Source organism: Triticum urartu, chromosome 3A, assembly GCF_056163025.1.
Source record: "Triticum urartu cultivar PI428250 chromosome 3A, HENAU_Tu73, whole genome shotgun sequence".
Taxonomy (NCBI): Eukaryota; Viridiplantae; Streptophyta; class Magnoliopsida; order Poales; family Poaceae; genus Triticum; species Triticum urartu.
In genome coordinates this window covers 141639668-141649862 of record NC_141875.1, presented here as the reverse complement: position 1 = coordinate 141649862, position 10195 = coordinate 141639668, and the positions used below count along the sequence as shown (strand labels likewise).

Sequence of the window (10195 nt, the reverse complement as noted above, 5' to 3'; positions counted from 1 at the left end):
GCGGAGGTCCCGACGCCTGCAAAGCTCCCGCAAATTTGCGTCTAGGTTGCGGGGTTTCGGACAACCATACCTCAGACGTATGTGGGACGATGTTGAATGGTGAACTGCGTTCGGATAGCACTTTTGGATGTTTACGGAGAATTTAAGAGTCGACTTTGAAGATGCCCTAACATAGCATTCAGATTGTTAACTGATAGCCTAGTTATTGTTTAGATATTGTTGATATCTCTAACTAATCTCAGCCCGATCTTGCTATTCTTATTGTGCAAGGCATGAGATGTTTGTAGGCTATATATAGCAACAATTCCTATCAATGAAATCAATTGCCCCAAACCTAGTCTCCTCCTGCCGTTCGTAGTCTAGGCTCCTTCATGGTATCAGATACCTAGATCCAATCCCCTCTCTCGTCGCCATGAGCTTGATCGGCTACAACTTTGCCTCCTCCTTGGACTCCGACGATGATTCCTTTGAACAGTTCGGTATCCCCGTCGCAACTCAAACTCTCCCCACCCCTCAGCTGCAGGCTCTCCGCATCCATGACCACGTCCTTGTCACACTGGATTACGATAAGGAGAACTATGGCCTCTGGAGCCTTCAATTCCTCATCGCCCTCTCCAAGTTTGGGCTCTGGGAACACATCGACGGCTCCCCCGCCCAGGGCACCTCCGATTGGGTGCTCAATGACTTCGCCATCGTCTCGTGGTACGACGCCACAGTCACGCCCTCCACTCTGGCGATCATGGAGCCGCGCAACCCCACCGCCGTCTCCCTCTGGTGCGCCACCTGTAGTGTCTTCCGCGACAATCGCGACACACACGCCACCTACCTCCACAACGAGTTTCAAGGCTTCAATCAAGGCGACGTCTCCGTCGTCGAGTACACCTCCAAGATGAAGGAAATGGCGGACACGCTTGGCGACCTTGGCTCTCGCGTCCGAGATCGCGAACTTGTCCACAACGTTCTCCGCGGCCTCAACGAGCAGCTGCAGCACGCCGTCCCGCACATGACGCGTGGTCGCCTGCCGTCCTTCATCAAGCTCCATAACTTCTTGCTATTGGAGGAGCGGCGCCTCGGCCATCGGGCTCGCATCGTCGCCCACAACGCGCTCCTCGCCCAGGCTCATCTCGCGTTCTAGGCCGCTGGCGTTCCCATGTCGGCCTACACCAACCCTGCTCCGCCTCCCTACTTCAACCCGATGCCAGCGGGTTTCTACGATGCGGGTGCCTCCCACGCGGGCCCTTCAGCCGCTCCCGGTCAGGGCAAGAAGAAAAAGAAGAAGGGGCCCGCTCCCGGTGCTCCGGCTCCGTTCGCCCCTCCCGCCGTGGGTACACGTCCGCCTGCTCCGCACCCGCCCGCACCTGCCCTCACTGGTACGTTCCAGGCCTGGGCGGGTCCCGGCATACTCGGGGCCGCTCCTAGTGCACGTCCGCCTACCCCAACCGCACCCCACGGTCTCGCTGTCCACGCTCCTCCGGCTACTCCTCCGACGCAGTGGGACCAGTCGGCCCTTATCGCCGCGCTGAACCAGATGGCACTTCAAGCGCAACCAGGACAAGGCGGCGAGTGGGTCCTCGACAATGGTGCTTCCTCTCACATGGGCTCTGGTTCCGGTATACAACTCTCTCCTCTTCCTCCCAATTTTCCTTCTCATATCATTGTCGATGATGGCTCCTCTCTCCCTATCACCGGTACTGGATCCGTTCACTTTCGAACATCAATTCGCCCTCTCTCCCTTCTTAACATTCTTATTTGTCCTAAACTCATCAAAAATCTAGTGTTTATCCGTGCTTTCACACGTGATAATTTTGTTTCTAGTGAATTTGACCCTTTTGGTTTTTCTATCAAGGATTTGGCAATGGGACGGGTTATTCACCGATGTAACTCTACCGGCGACCTCTACCCCTTCGTACAGCCATCCCAATGTTTCCACTCCACCGTCTCTGCAGCCTTGTGGCATCAACAGCTTGGACACCCCAGCATTGAAGCTTTGGCAAATGCCTCCAAATATTTCAAATTCAGTTGTAATAAAAGTTTACCCACGCACTGCGATGCATGTCGTTTGGGCAAACACACTAGACTTCCGTTTTCTTCCTCTACCACCAAAACATTTGCTGCATTTGAGCTTTTTTTCATTGCGATTTATGGACCAATCCTGTATTAAGCATCTCGGGTTTTCAATATTATATTGTTATCTTAGATGATTTTACACACTTTACTTGGACGTTTCCTATTCGTAATAAGTCTGAAGTTCATCATCTTCTTGTGGCGTCCTATGTGTTACGGCATATCTCTCTCAAGGTAGTTTTGCTGATTGATGACAACATGTTTGCGGACTAATCTTGTGCTTTGAATAATTCACAGATTCTCCCCTGGCACGAGACGCTTTCTTCCCCTCGGAGTGTATTTCAAAACAGTGTAGCTCTTCCGCTTCTTTCTCGGCGGACTAGTTGCGTAGAGGGCACCGTACTATCAAGAGGGGGTCCGCTGGGGTTTTGCATGGGTGGAATCATCACGTACACATCAGCTTCTCACCCTCCAAACTTTCCTTTCCATTGAAGAGATCTCTCCTTTCTCTTCCTTGTCCTGTCTGGGTCAAAGCGGTAGTACCGCGCAGCCAGCGGTAGTACCACTGAGAAGCCACCAACGGCAGTACCGCTCCGCAGCGGCAGTACCGCCTGTGGCTCCTCAGCAGTAGTACCGCTGGGGGCCTGGCACCTCCGCCTTGTCCCCAGCTCCTTTGAGAGATTTCTTCTCTCTCTCACGCGCCCCAGCGGTAGTACCGCACTGCCTGCGGTACTACGGCCGAAGGGTCTCAAGCGGCAGTACCGCTCCACAGCGGTACTACCGCCCTTGACCTCACTGTCGTAGTACCGCTGGGCAGTCTGGTTCCTACCACCTCGATTCGAGAGGTCTTTTTCTCGTGTCGGGTTTTGCGGCACTAGTCATGGTTGTAGTGGCGGTAGTACCGTTCCAAGAGCGGTAGTACCGCCCTACCACCGTGGTAGTACCGCATTTGGGTCCGTTCCCTACTAGTCTCCTCAGCGCGGCAGTACCGCTGGGTGGCGCGGCAGTACCGTTGTCCTGGCGGTAGTACCGCCCCCTCTCGGCGGTAGTACCGCCCTGTGCGGGGCTGGTTGGTGGGGGGGCAATGGGATTATTGCCCCCACTATAAAAGGGAGTCCCCTTCTTCCTTCCCACCTACCTCTTACTCCCCCAAGCTCCATTTATTGCTCAAGCTCCATTAAATACTCCAAGCTTCATTTTCGCCCGATCTATCTCTCTAGCCAATCAAATTTGTTGATTTGCTCGGGAGTGGTTGAGAAGGCTTCGATCTACACTTCCACCTAGGGATTTTCGATTCCCCCACTCATCCCTAGCGGATCTTGTTACTCTTGGGTGTTTGAGCACCCTAGACGGTTGAGATCACCTCGGAGCCATATTTCATTGTGGTGAAGCTTCGTGGTCTTGTTGGGAGCCTCTGATTTAGTTGTGGAGATTGCCCCAACCTTGTTTGTAAAGGTTCGGTCGCCGCCTTCAAGGGCACCAATAGTGGAATCACGGCATCTCGCATTGTGTGAGGGCGTGAGGAAAATACAGTGGCCCTAGTGGCTTCTTGGGGAGCATTGTGCCTCCACACCGCTCCAATGGAGACGTACTTCCCCTCAAAAGGAAGGAACTTCAGTAACACATCCTCGTCTCCACCGGATCCACTCTTGGTTATCTCTTACATTTACTTGTGCAAGCTCTCTAGTGTGTCTACCCTTGCTTGCTTGTATGCTTGTTGTTATTGCATCATATAGGTTGCTCACCTAGTTGCACATCTAGACAACCTATTTTGATGCAAAGTTTAATTTGGTAATGAAAAGCTAAAAATTGGTAGTTGCCTATTCACCCCCCCCCCCTCTAGTCAACCATATCGATCCTTTAAATTGGTATCAGAGCCTCGTCTCTTTATTAAGAACTTTACCGTCCAAAGAGTATGGTTGATACCATAGACGGTGTGGAGGAACACTCCGATGTGAGTCCGATCTCATCTACGGGAGATGGGGGAACTTCGGTCTCTCGTGAGGAGTTCAATGTGGCCTTGGAGACATTGAAAACCTCCGTGACGACCGAAGTTGAAAGCATGTTTACTAAATTTCTTGAGGGGCTTAAACTATCCACCGCACCGTTGAAAGTGGGTGATCCCGCCAACAAGGTGTCGGATGCTATCCCCGACAAGGGGGAAGCTAGTAGTGAAAAGGCTCCTTCTAGTGGCAAGAATGGCACCGGCATCTTTGCCCATGTGGAACCACCACTTGTTTATGGTGGACCGGTTCCTTCCACTCATTTGAATCATGCCGGTCCTCCCCCTAAGATTGTGAAAAATGAGGATTTTGATTCTTGGGTTTACCGCTTTAAACGTCATTTAAATCATGTGAACACTAACCTTTGGAGAATCATTGAAGAGGGTTTCTATCCACATGATCCAAGCAACTTCACTCCTCGAGAAGCCGCGGACAATCAATTCAATGAGAATGCTCTCTTCATCATTCAAGATGCAATTCCACCCAAAGACCTATCTCATCTTCGTCCCTTCGCCTTGGCCAAAGATGCATGGCATTGTGTCGTCTCTCTTTACCGGGGAAGCGCAAGCATTCAACGCTCCAACTATGAAGTGGTACAAGATGAGGCCGATAGGTTTCAATGAAGGAAGATGAAGAACCTCGTGAGCTTTATTGGAGAGTAACCAAACTCGCGGTCTCACTACGAGATCACGGGAGCAAGGACACGGATGATAATTGGATCAAGCGCAAATTCCTCAAGGCAATGATGCCCTACCACAAGGCCATGTCCTCCGTCATTCGTCAAAAACCGGACTTCCACACTTTGACCTCAAGCGAAGTGTTGGATGAGTTTGTGGCCATGAACATTTTGGACAAGACCGCCGACAATGCGGTGCTCTGTTCTCAAAGGGCAAAGAAGCCTAACCTTGCATTGAAGGCCAAGCTCACCGTGGAAGAAGAAGAAGAGGAAGAAGAGGAAGAAGAGGAAGAAGAGGAGAGCAACCCCGAAGATACGAAGTATGCATATCATGAACACATGGCACTTGCTTCACGGCAATTTTGGAGCAAGAAAAACTCGAGGCCCAACTTTAGCAAAAACAACTCGAGTGGCACAAGGGGCAAGCAACGTGTAAGAACTTGCTACAATTGCGGCAACGTGAGTCATTTCATTGCGGAATGCCCGTATGAGAAGAGGGAAGACAATGGTGGCAAACTCATCCGAAAGGACAAGGCCAAGTCGTTCCCCAACAAGAACAACTTTACCAAGAAGACTCCTCCCAAGGCTTTGGTTGTGCAAGAAGAGTACAATGAGGATGATGACGATGATGAAGATGATGAGTCGGTTGCCATGGCCTCCGTTGCCATTTCAACAACGTCATGGGTGTCTCTCTTCGACTCACCCAATGAGAGCATCACCGCCAAGTGCCTCATGGCTAAAGCCACCAACAAGGTAACCTCCAACATCAAAACTACCATCATTAATCATACTTCCCAAACGGATAGCATTAATGAATTTGAGGGAGCTAATGTGGAGGCTAACGAGTTTGAGGCCTTTATGGGCAAACTCAAGGGAAAATCCAAGAAGCACTTTGTTGCTCTCCTGGAACAACTTGGTGAGGCCAATGACATGATCGAGGCTCACGAAGACACCATCTCTAAGATGGAAGGGCATAGTCGTGACTATGCCGATGAGATTTTGGATCTTTCCAATGCTCTTGAGGAAGAGCGTGGTCTTCGTTTGGCTCTTGAGGAGTCACACAACGTTGATCATGCTAAGTTAAAGAAAGATTATGATCATGCCCTCATTGTTTCTCATGTGCTAAATTCCGAGAAGGCCAAACTCAGGGTTGATCTTGCTAGACTCAAAGAGGAGTTTGATATACTTGACAAGGCCCACAAGGCCTTGAAGGGTATTCACGCTAGTCTCAAGGAGTCTCATGATCAACTCCAAGTGAAGCTAACTAAGGAGAAAGCAACTTTTCCTCATATGGTTTTAATTGATAATGCAAATGCTACTAACCCGTGTTGTGAGCATATACATCTTGTTGAGGAAAATGCTAAGTTGAAGGAGCAACTTGAGAGAGGTCTTGCGTCTTGCATACAAGGCAAGAAGAACCTCAACGATCTCTTGATCAACCAAAAGGGAGGTGTGGCCAAGGAAGGGGTTGGGTACGTGCCCGACTCCAAGAACAAGAAGAAGAATGACAAGACCAAACGACCTCCTCCCCTCATGCAAACCTTTGTGAAGGAGGGAGAGAGTGCCCCTGAGGAGAAGAAGAAGAAGAACAATGTCAAGAAGGGGAATATCACCCCTCCCAACAAAGCCGGCGATTTTAATCCTTCTTATGTGTTATGCCATGCTAGTGATGGGCATGTTTATGCCAAATTTGTCGGTTCTCTTCATGAGTACATTGAATGGTCTATTTGGGTTCCTAAGACCCTTGTTACTAACATCAAAGGACCCATTACAAAATGGGTACCTAAAACCAAGCATTGATCTCTTGTAGGTGTTTGCTTACGGTGGTGGATCATGGTTGCTCGATAGCGGAGCTACAAATCATATGACCGTAAGTAAGGACTTGGTGGTGGACGTGCACAAAGTTCCATCTATGCCCACCAATGTCGAGTGGGGTGACGCCTCATCCTCTAAGGTATTGGGACTTGGCAAGGTGGTCATCTCTCATGATCTCACGATCGAGAAGGTCATGCTTGTTGAGTCCCTTGCATACAATTTACATTCCGTTCGTCAACTTGCAATCATGGGCTTTGCCACTTTCTTTGATATCGATACCGTGGCCCTCTTGTGGAGCAAGACTCTTAAAGTAGCTTTTGTTGGGCATGTCGAGAACGATCTATATGTGATTAACTTTTCGGAGCGACCCACTAAGACCGCGACATGCCTAATGGCTAAAGTTGATGTGGGATGGCTTTGGCATCGCCGTTTAGCCCATGTCAATATGAGATCTTTGCAAAGTCTCCTAAAGGGGGACCATATCCGTGGACTAACGAATGTTAGTTTTGTTAAAGATCGTGCTTGCAGTGCCTGTATCGAAGGAAAGCTACATGAGAAGGCTCACCCTTCCATGACTATCATTTATTCAAAGAGGCCCTTGGAGCTCCTTCATATGGATCTTTTTGGGCCCCCATCCTTCGATAGTCTTGGAGGTAGGAAGTATTGCTTGGTGATTGTGGATGACTACTCAAGGTACACGTGGGTGTATTTCTTCAAGAGGAAGAGTGAGATCCAACAAACCGTCATTGACTTTGCAAATGAATCACAACGTCAACATAATGCAAAGATCTTGACAATAAGAAGTGACAACGGCACCGAGTTCAAGAACTACACCTTGGATGAATTTCTTAGTGATGAGGGAATCAAGCATCAATATTCCGCACCATACACCCCTCAACAAAACGGTGTTGCGGAGAGGAAGAACCGGACGTTGATGGATGCGGCAAGGACCATGATGGCGGAGTTCAAGTCTCCGTGCAACTTTTGGGCCGAAGCCATCAACACCGCGTGTCATGCATCCAATCGGCTCTACCTCCGCAAGGGCTTGAACAAGACTCCATATGAGATACTCACCGGTAACAAGCCCAACCTCAAGTACTTCCGGGTATTCGGGTGTAAGTGTTTCATTCTCAAGAAAGGTGTTCGGTTGTCTAAATTTGAGGCTAGAGCTTATGAGGGCATATTTGTTGGTTATGCTACAAACTCTCATGCTTACCGTGTCCTCAATAAATCCACGGGACTTATTGAGGAGACGTGTAACATGGAGTTTGATGAGAATAACGGCTCCCAAGTGGAGCAAAGTGGCACTTGTGATGTAGGTGATGAAATTCCTCCTCAAGCCATAAGAAGAATGGGTGTTGGTTTCATCCTACCCATTGAGGAACCCCTTGTGGCCGAAGAAGAAGGACAATGCTCCACTCAAGTGGAGCCATCACCAACCCAAGGCCCACACGCTTCCGAAGAACAAAGTGAAGGCCCTCAACCTCATGAACAAGACCAAGGGCAAGATCATACTCAAGACGGTGTTGACACACCAAGTGATGCCCAAGGTCAAGTTCTCTCCCCCGAGCAAGTTCAAGATCAAGAACAAGTTCATGACGGCGCTCAAGATGATCAAGTAACCGCTCCTCAACTCTCCACCGAGGAGGAATTAGAGCGTCGTGCTGCCAAGGTTGCTTCCAAGCTCTTCACCAAGGATCATCTCATGACGAATGTGCTTGGAAGCTTAAGAAAGGGGGTAAGCACTCGTAGACAATTAGCAAATTATTGTGAGCATCATGCATTTGTCTCTTGTGTGGAACCCCACAAGGTCTATGAGGCGCTAGAAGATCCGGATTGGCTCAATGCCATGCACTAAGAACTCAACAACTTCGAGCGCAGCAAAGTGTGGAGATTGGTGCCAAGGCCAATGGGGAACCACAATGTCATTGGAACCAAGTGGATATTCAAGAACAAGCAAGATGCACATGGGATTATCATTCGCAACAAGGCTCGTTTGGTAGCACAAGGCTACTCCCAAGTCGAGGGTATCGACTACGGTGAAACCTTTGCTCCCGTTGCTCGTCTTGAATTCATTCGCATGTTGATTGCATATGCTTCTCATCATAACTTTAAGTTACAACAAATGGATGTGAAGAGTGCTTTTCTTAATGGTCCCATTAATGAATTGGTTTACGTCAAGCAACCCCCCGGGTTCGAGGATCCCTACTTTCCCGATCATGTGTATCAACTCGATAAGGCACTCTATGGCCTTAAACAAGCCCCACGTGCGTGGTATGACCACCTTACCGAGTTATTACAAGACCGTGGTTTTGAAGTTGGGCTAATCGACCCCACTCTTTTTACTAAGAAGGTCAAAGGGGACTTGTTTGTGTGCCAATTATATGTTGATGATATTATCTTTGGTTCTCCTAACAAAGCTTTCAATGAGGAATTTGCCGCTCTCATGACCTCAAAGTTCGAGATGTCCTCCATGGGAGAGTTGAAGTTCTTTCTAGGGTTCGAAGTGAAGCAAAGAAGAGAAGGAACCTTCATCAATCAATCCAAATACACTCAAGACATGCTCAAGAGATTCAAGCTAAATGACGTCAAGCCGGCCTCCACTCCAATGCCCACCAAGTCCCAACTTGACTTAGATCCCAATGGTAAAGTGGTGGATCAAAAGGTATATCGTTCCATGATTGGATCCTTGCTTTACCTTTGTGCATCTAGACCGGACATCATGTTGAGTGTGGGAATTTGTGCACGGTTTCAAGCTGCACCTAAGGAAAGTCACTTTGTGGCGGTCAAACGAATCTTTCGATATTTGGCTCATACCCCAAACTTTGGCTTATGGTACCCAAGAGGATCAAACTTCAAGCTTGTAGGGTACTCGGATTCCGATTGGGCGGGAGACAAAGTGGATAGGAAGTCCACTTCCGGAGGGTGCCAATTTCTTGGTTGCTCTTTGGTAAGTTGGTCTTCCAAAAAGCAAAGTTGTGTGTCTCTCTCGTCCACTGAGGCAGAGTATGTTGCCACCGGTAGTTGTTGTGCACAACTTCTATGGATGAGGCAAACTTTAAAGGATTACGGTGTCACTTGTGACAAAGTGCCTCTTTGGTGTGACAATGAAAGTGCCATCAAGATTTCTCTCAACCCAGTGCAACACTTCAAGAGGAAGCATATTGAGATTCGGTATCACTTCATCCGGGATCACATTAGGCGAGGAGAGATCGAGCTCAACTATGTCAACACTCATGACAACCTTGCAGATATTTTCACGAAGCCCTTGGATGAAGCAAGATTTCGCGAGTTAAGGCATGAGCTAAATATCATTGATTCGAGCAATGTGGCTTGAACCCGTGCACACCCTACCACGCTCGATGTGTTGTCTAGTTTAGGTGTAGGCATGGATATAGGGGGAGTGTTGTTCTCTCAATGAACTCTCCCTCCCCCCATTATGCATAAATTGATCAAGTCTTTCACTTTAGCCATTGTTGATGGCACTTGTGCTTCAAAGACGAGTTTTGGTCATGGGCCCAAGGTTAAAATCTTCGAAGGTGCCATACCTTTTGACTCAAACATAGGTGGCCTCGGCCACCGCCCTCTTTTGAAGAGGTGTGTCTTGGTCGTTTGCTGTTGTGTTTTTCTCTTGCCG

General features: G+C 48.9%; 1 pseudogene; it reads left to right on the top strand.

Annotated features, from left to right (window-relative positions):
• Window positions 1-412: 412 nt before the first annotated feature.
• LOC147978966 (uncharacterized) lies at window positions 413-1881 on the top strand (annotated as a pseudogene).
• The last annotated feature ends 8314 nt before the right edge of the window (window positions 1882-10195 follow it).